Here is a 7,656-nt window from a genome sequence, read left to right on the forward strand (position 1 = left end):
TTCGTAGCATATATTACGCCAGTAAAACTCTAAATGAAGCTCATGTGAACTACACAGTCACTGAAAAGGAGCTATTGGCTGTAGTATATGCTTGTGAAAAATTCAGGCCTTACATTTTAGGATCAAAAGTTACTGTCCATACTGCAGCTCTCAAGTACCTCTTCTCGAAAAAGGAAGCAAAACCAAGATTGATAAGATGGGTCCTACTGTTGTAAGAGTTCAATCTGGAGATCAAAGAAGGAAAAGGATGTGAAAATCAAATTGAAGATCATCTGTCCAGATTGGAACACATTGAAGTGGGACTACCAATCAAGGAAACGTTCTCTGACCAACAATTGCTTGTCATTAATCACAGAGACAAATGCTCCTTGGTTTTCTGATATAGCCAACTTCCTTGCAGCAGGGCTGGAACCTTATGAGGCGAATAAAATGCAGAAGAATAAATTTTTTCACGATTGCAGGAACTACCTCTGGGACGAACCACTACTGTTCAGAAGATGTGCAGACCAAATGATAAGAAGGTGCGTCCCCGAAGAAGAACAACCTCAAATCCTTCAACACTTCCATTCGTCCCCATATGGAGGACATCTAGGTGGAATCAGGACTGCCTCCAAGGTTCTTCAATCAGGTTTCTTCTGGCCTTCCCTTTTTAAAGATGCACTTCAATATGCAAAAAATTGTGATAAATGTCAAAGAGAAGGTAACTTGACTAAACAAAATGAAATGCCCCTCAATCCAATCCTAGAAGTTGAATTATTTGATGTTTGGGGCATTGATTTCATGGACCTTTTCCTCCTTCGTGTGGGAACAAATTCATATTAATGGCTGTAGATTATGTAAGCAAGTGGGTAGAAGCAGTTACTTTACCCACTAATGATGCTAAGGTGGTTATAAAATTTTTAAAGAGGAACATATTAACCAGATATGGAACCCCACGATGTCTCATCAGCGACGGAGGGAAACATTTCATCAACCGCCAACTTGAGAGGTTATTGGAGAAATATGGAGTCAAACACAAAGTTGCAACCCCATATAATCCACAAACCAGTGGTCTCATTGAAGTCTCTAACCGAGAGGTTAAGAGAATTTTAGAGAAGGTAGTTAATCCTTCTTGAAAAGACTGGTCTCTCAAATTAGACGAGGCATTATGGGCTTACAGAACAGCGTATAGAACACCCTTAGGGTGTTCCCCATACAGATTGATATTTGGCAAAGCTTGCCACCTCCTCCTCGAACTGGAGCACAAGGCTTACTGGGCAGTCCAAACCCTCAACATGGATGAGAAAACAGCTGGAGAGAAGAGATTGCTGCAGCTCGAAGAATTAGAGGAGTTCAGAGGGAACACATACGAAAATCATAAATTGTACAAGGAGAAGATGAAGAAGTGGCATGATAAAAGGATCAGGAACAGAGATCTCAAAATCAGTCAGAAGGTGCTACTCTTCAACTCCAGACTCAGACTGTTCCCAGGTAAACTCAAATCAAGATGGACCAGGCCATATCAAATTGTTAACGATGCAGGAAACAGAACTTTTGAAATCCAAGGTTCAGAACATGGTTGTTCCTTCAAGATAAATGGGCACAGGTTGAAACTATACAATGATGAAACCTTTATGAAAAAGAGGAAAATATCCCTCTTTCTGAAACCCCTTGAGAGGTAAGTACCATGTCTAGCTAAAGACATTAAACTAAGCGCTGACTGGGAGGTAACCCAGTAGATACATTTTTCTCTCTGACAAAGAGCAAAGTTTTGGGGTGGTTATCCATAACCACATAGCTCCCAAAAAGGAGGGAACGTCTAATGTTCCTCTCCAAAAAATCCAAATAAAGTACGTTCCGTTCCAGGAACGTAGTTTTGGGGTGGTCCTTGACCACGCAATCCCAAGAAAACCCTCCTATCTATCTTAGCTTAGTTTATTTTCAGTTCTGTTTTAATTTCTTTTCCTTTCCGTTCCCTTGTAATTAATCTTTTTTGCAATGAAATTTTTTTTTGATCAAACTGTTTGGTATATGCATGCATTTCAGTTATAGTATTAAGACTGCCCAATTCTTTTGGATTAACTAACATACATGAAACACAAAGTCACTAACTAATCATGCTTGTTCTTTCTCTGAGTACTTGAAAATAGAAACAGTGCAGGGAATTTAATCCTCAGATTTTTGAAAGAAGTTGATATGTGTGAACTCAAACTGGTAAGGAACGGAAAAATGCCAAACACCTACTTCTGAGAGCGTTCCTGAGGTGTAACCACAATGAAACTTCTCAGCTTGCCTTAATGTTGTCAGTACTGCTGAAGATAGATGAATTCTGCTGTCAATGATCAAAACAGAATCACACACTCACCTCACCTCCATCATACACCATCTGGTCAATCAGAAAGAACAAGGAACGTACTCAACAATGAAAAAAGAAGTGACAGAAGAAAAACAAAGAAAAAAGGGAACAACCATTCAAAAGAATTCAAGAAAAACCAGAAAACCTTCCTCCAAAAGGGGAAAAAAGTTCAAGAAAAAGGTGTTCCCTTAAAACAGAAAAAGTCCAAGTTCAAAGGCACAAAAGCTAAACATTCCTTGATCCCACAAATCAGACCACCACTTCTTCCACATTTCCATACACTTACCCATCAAAGGATCCTTGAAACGGAAGACAGTTGTACTTCATAAGAACGCAGCAGAAAGGCAAGTTCTGAAGAATCACATCCAAGAATGGACAGAGCAAACACCAACCCATGAGTGACAGTGAGACAAAAGATCAGCAACCTTCTTTTATCTGAGGACAGAATCCTCTTACTGTTCACTATGGAGAGTATTTCATTTTCTGAAAAGTTCATGGTTGCTCACTGGCTCAAGTTCCTTTCTGTTATGCTGTTCTTTTAAATAAAACAGACCAATACAATATTTCTGAGTTGTTTGAGGATAACCAACAGTTTAGTTTTGGAGTGTTTGATGGGACGTAAATTCGTTCCCATCTAAGCCCATTTTGATAGCAAAATACCATATGTTCCCTTATCTGATGAGCAACTTCAGCATGAAAATCACTTGTTTTACACATTTGTGACAAAAACACAGTGGGGGAACAGATGGTAACGTATTCCTTTAAAATATATTAAAAGGGGAACGGACTGAGACACATTTAATGCACCTGCTCCATTCATTTAATGCTTCTGTACACTTTGCAGGTAACGTAGAGTTAAAGACTTCTAAAAAGCAAGGCGGTGCACCAACTGAGCAGCTGGAAACGTGAAGAGCAGAGAATCAAGAGTTCTCATTGGCTGAAAACAGAAGCAAAGCATGGGAAGGTCTGCAAACAACGGCTAATCATCACCAAATCCTGTTCCATTCAGCAATTCACGCAAGCTTCACACTCTGCTGCCACAGTCTCGTCCCCTCATTCAAGCAACTAGCTCCAAAGGAATTACAGTCTTGCCACTCCTCTTCCAGCTATAGTTAAGTAACAAAAACATCATCGAATCCTGGAAGGTTTGCAGTACGAAAGGAAGAGATCACTTAGTAGTTGTTAGTAACTTAGTTTAATTTTAAGTTGTAACTGTAGTTAAGTAACAACCCCTCTTCTCTTCTCTGTAAACAACCATCAAAACTCCTCACGAGCAAATACGCATCTTTCTCCATTTTCTGTTTCTTTTTGTAAACTGTCTTTTAAATTAATATAAGTGTTTTTCTCTTCGTTCCAATCGTTAACTCTTGACTGAATCTCGGGTCTATGTGATTTCAGTTGAGAATAATTATGTTTAAACTATCAGCCATGAGCTGAACTATCTGTGGACCGGGTAAGTTGTGAAACTCTTAAAGAACTGTTTTCAAAACTCTTGACCAAAGTTTTTTGTATTTCTTTGGCTAAGTAAGCTATATTCATTGTGCGCCAATGGAAATTGGGTACATACTAAGAAATGAACTTCCATAAGACAGGGATTTCAAACAGCTTAGTCATTGGGGGAAGGTAGATGTCATGGCAAAAACGCTATTGGTCACCTTAGGAATAAGGGGCCAACTCGTCCATTTTAAGGTTCTGAACTAAGTACCTATTGGAGTCAAGGGAGTCATAAGAATATGGAAACTTGTGAGCCATCTAGACCATAAGCTGAGGAATCAGAGTTGGCAGGCAAAGAAACTGGGACAAAGCCAAAAGGTGTTAAGTCTTGAGCAGAGAAAACAGCCAGTCTTGAGCAGAGAAAACAGCCCCTTTAAGAGTGAAGCAGTGAATCTGTTCCTTCTGTTAAACTGTTTTAACCACCACCCTGTTGTCTCTTGATTATAGTTATTTATGTTTTAGTAGTTTTTATTTTATTTTATTTAGTACTTATAAAAACTCCAATTGTTATTATCTCACCTTATTCTAAACAGGAAGGATCACATACATAACACAGCGAGCAACTGTTTTCCATCAGATTGAACCTATTGTTCCTGAGGAACGTTGTCAAGACAGTAGGGAACGTTTGACCAGACATTTCATTTACTAACTTTTCTTCTCATTTTCATTCTTTATAAACAGTGATAAAACAATAATTAGCACTCAATCCTCGTGGGAACGATAATTTGGGCATTAATACTCCCTTTATTACTCGATGCGTGCACTTGCGCACTTGGGTTGGAACTAAGGGATGAATCTGTGTTTTGCAAGAACAGAGGAACGTCCCCTCAGAACTTATATTTTTCCACCATCAGCAAACCACCCAACAAGGATCTTCGGGCAAGAGGCCCACGTAGTGGAGGAGTTGAGCATGAGGTCCATATGGAGAGCATAACATTTTGGAGGATTGCATTTGATGCACATAGCATAGTGTTTAGCATTTTTGGACTTAGGTCATGAACATATTGCATGTTGATATTGCCATGCTTTTGAGTGTTCATGACTAGATTCTAAGTCTATGTAGTTGATGTATATTGATGCCTATTGTTCATATTGATAATTTGGCGAGCATGAGACTTGTCCATGGCCACAAATTATGTTTCGAGGCATTTGGAGACTTAGTGTTGTAAATGAGCCATATGATGTGTAAATGGCAAGACAAATAATGAATATTGTAAATGATACATTTGTATTAGATTATGCATGATGGAAGGGCCTAGAGCCTAGATTAGTTCTTGTATAAATTGTGTAATTAGTATTGGAGTGTTAGGAGTAGAATATATGATCCATTTTATAAAGAAACAGCTATCATATATCATTTTTGCAGTAGGGTAATCGATTAGCCTAAGTGTGTGGTAATCGATTACCTGAAACAGGGAACGCAAGGATTGAGCCACTGTGATATAAGTAATCGATTACTTTTGCATAGGTAATCGATTACCTAGTTCAGTAATTGATTACCCATGGAAAGGTAATTGATTAACAAAAATAGGGGAGCCCAAAATTAGCTACTGCCTCATTCTGGAACTTCTGGTAATCGATTACCTCAAGAATGGTAATCGATTACCACTGTGTAAATTTTGAAAAAAAATGTTTTTATAACCCTGAGTTTATGGTATTGCTTGGAGGGGTTGTAATGAATAAGTTTTATGCTTCCGCGAGTTTTGCATTTACAATTACGGTGTTGTTTTTAATTGATTACGAAAATGGTTAATGTTTAACGATAAGGATTTAATAAAAGAAAAATTTTACCCGTAATTTAATTAACTCAATTACTGTGATTGTAACTGCACTTAATACCATATGCAATGATAACATTATCGGTACGTAACAAGTTGTTACATAAGGGATCATGAAGAGTCATGTATATGCCTTATAGTTTATAAAAGAAGATTCCTAGTTCTGTGAAAAAGCTATATTTAGTCAACCAAAAGAGATGATACATTATCCTTACTCTCGACTAAATGTGAATGACGATGTGAGGGATGATGCAGGCTCGATATCCATATTAGAGGAGTCTAATTAGTCCATGTTTATTTATGTCAGTGACTAATTGGGCCTAATGGGTCACACACAAAGGTTGTTCACTTGTTCTTGATTGCTTATATCTAACAAGTTTGAGCCAATAATTGTTATTGGGCTTTTTTAAGACTATAAGTGTAATTGGATTGGAGTGGGACTCTAAGCCAAATTGTGTCATGTGCCCTATTTGGGCTTTTAGTGAGAAATTAATTTCTCCACTTATAGGCCCAAATGTGTTAGTAGGGCCAATAGGGTCTTGGGCCATGAGTCCTAGTAAGTCAAATAGTTGACTTGGCCACAAGAAGTTTTAGCGCAATTCAAAATTTGAATTTTGAAATTTTGAATTTCATATTTAAATTGAAATTTAACTTACGAGCTAGGATAAAATTGAATTTGAATTTGATTTAAATTTAAGTTTGAAATTTTAATTCAAATTTTGATTTAAGAGGTAAGGTTATTTAAGGATAATTTTGAGTTATCCAAATCTATATCTATTAAAGACTGGATAAAGATTCTTTTTTATTTGAATTATAAATTTAATTAAATTATTGTAGCAACAATCAAGGGATTTGATGAAGATGCTAGAAGATTTGTTGTGGGATTCTTCAAGATCTCATGATCAAATCAAATCTACATGGATATGATCTATTGGGCTTGAATTACAAATTCTAGCTCTTTCTTGGAAGGAAAATTAAGATAATATCTTCATGATTAAGATATATCCTTAGAAGATCTACCATATCTTTATGGATATGGGCTTAAGTAGTGTTGTTCAATTAGGATTGTAAAAACCTAATTGCAAAGCATGAAAAGTGTTGTTCAATTAGGATATGGGCCTAGCTTTCTTGGCCGCCCTTCCATCTTCATCAATCCCCAGTTGTTGTGCCTCACCTAACCTCAAGACACCATCATAGTCTTGGAAAAAATAAACCTAAACACTTGAAGTCTCCACCTTGCCATTGCTTAGCAAGCATCCAAGGAGAAGGAGGATTCAAGGAGAAAGAGTTCTCACAAGTAATCAAGAGACAATCGTGTGGATCAACGTTAGAGTACTTCATACACTTTGACGTCTTCAAGTTATCAAAGGTAATCCTCAACTCTGTGTTTTAACGGGTAGATCCTAAGGCATAACTCATAAGGACTATAAAGAGTTACAAGTTTCGTATCGATTAACAAAGATGGAAATTTTTTGTTTTTCACCCTCATGAGCATGTTGCTTGAACGTCAAGTAACACAAATTTTAACTTTCAATTGAACCACAATTTTGGTTAACTCTGACCTTCTTGAATCAATGGTTGATGCATGTGCAATGGGCTAACTGTAAGTACATCAATAGATCCAATAGACAAATTGTTGACCATGGTTATGTTTGGTCCTTTCTCTATCCTATATATACTAGGGTTAAGCCGTATAAGTCGTTATGCTCTCATCACGCGTAGGCTGCCTATTGGATATAGTTACAATCTTTGAGGGGGAGCATACTAATATCGGGTTTCACACACTAGGGAAAAATTGTTGCGATATTCAAGTGTGATAGAGTCCCACAATGGTTAGTAATAGACTAAATGAAGATTATATAACTGAGTGGAAGGACCCACAAACCCAATATGAAGGACATTCTAAGGCATTTTGATGAGTGTCAAAGGATTCAATGAGGATCTCAAATTGAAGATTCGTGGAAGCATAGTCAACTATTCCAAAAATACTTGCATCCTTGACTTCCAATAAGGGCAATCAACATCATTGAAGTAAGGTAGCCAATTGGT

The sequence above is a fragment of the Gastrolobium bilobum genome, unplaced genomic scaffold, assembly GCF_033153095.1.
Source record: "Gastrolobium bilobum isolate Gb01-03AN ecotype WA unplaced genomic scaffold, APGP_CSIRO_Gbil_v1 utg30690, whole genome shotgun sequence".
Taxonomy (NCBI): domain Eukaryota; kingdom Viridiplantae; phylum Streptophyta; class Magnoliopsida; order Fabales; family Fabaceae; genus Gastrolobium; species Gastrolobium bilobum.